We start from the raw sequence: 250 nt of genomic DNA, 5'->3' as shown, positions 1-250 counted from the left end.
AACGTTTAGGGTTTCTTCAGCTTCAGGTTTGTTTTTAACTTCGGTTTGTAGTGCTTACTTAGTTACCAGTAGACTTCTGGTAAACGCGGGGTTTGTTCAGACATGGTGCTTGGTAGCATGTGACTCGCATTGCGTCTCTGCCTGTTGGAGATTTGTTTTTAATTTTCTAATTTTTTCAATTTATTTGAGCCGTTGAACAGAGTTCCCCCCGCCTCTGATCAACCCATATCAATTGCATGCTTAAAATAAC

This window comes from Etheostoma cragini, unplaced genomic scaffold (assembly GCF_013103735.1).
Source record: "Etheostoma cragini isolate CJK2018 unplaced genomic scaffold, CSU_Ecrag_1.0 ScbMSFa_2411, whole genome shotgun sequence".
Classification (NCBI taxonomy): Eukaryota; Metazoa; Chordata; class Actinopteri; order Perciformes; family Percidae; genus Etheostoma; species Etheostoma cragini.
Note: the sequence above shows the minus strand (reverse complement) of the source record.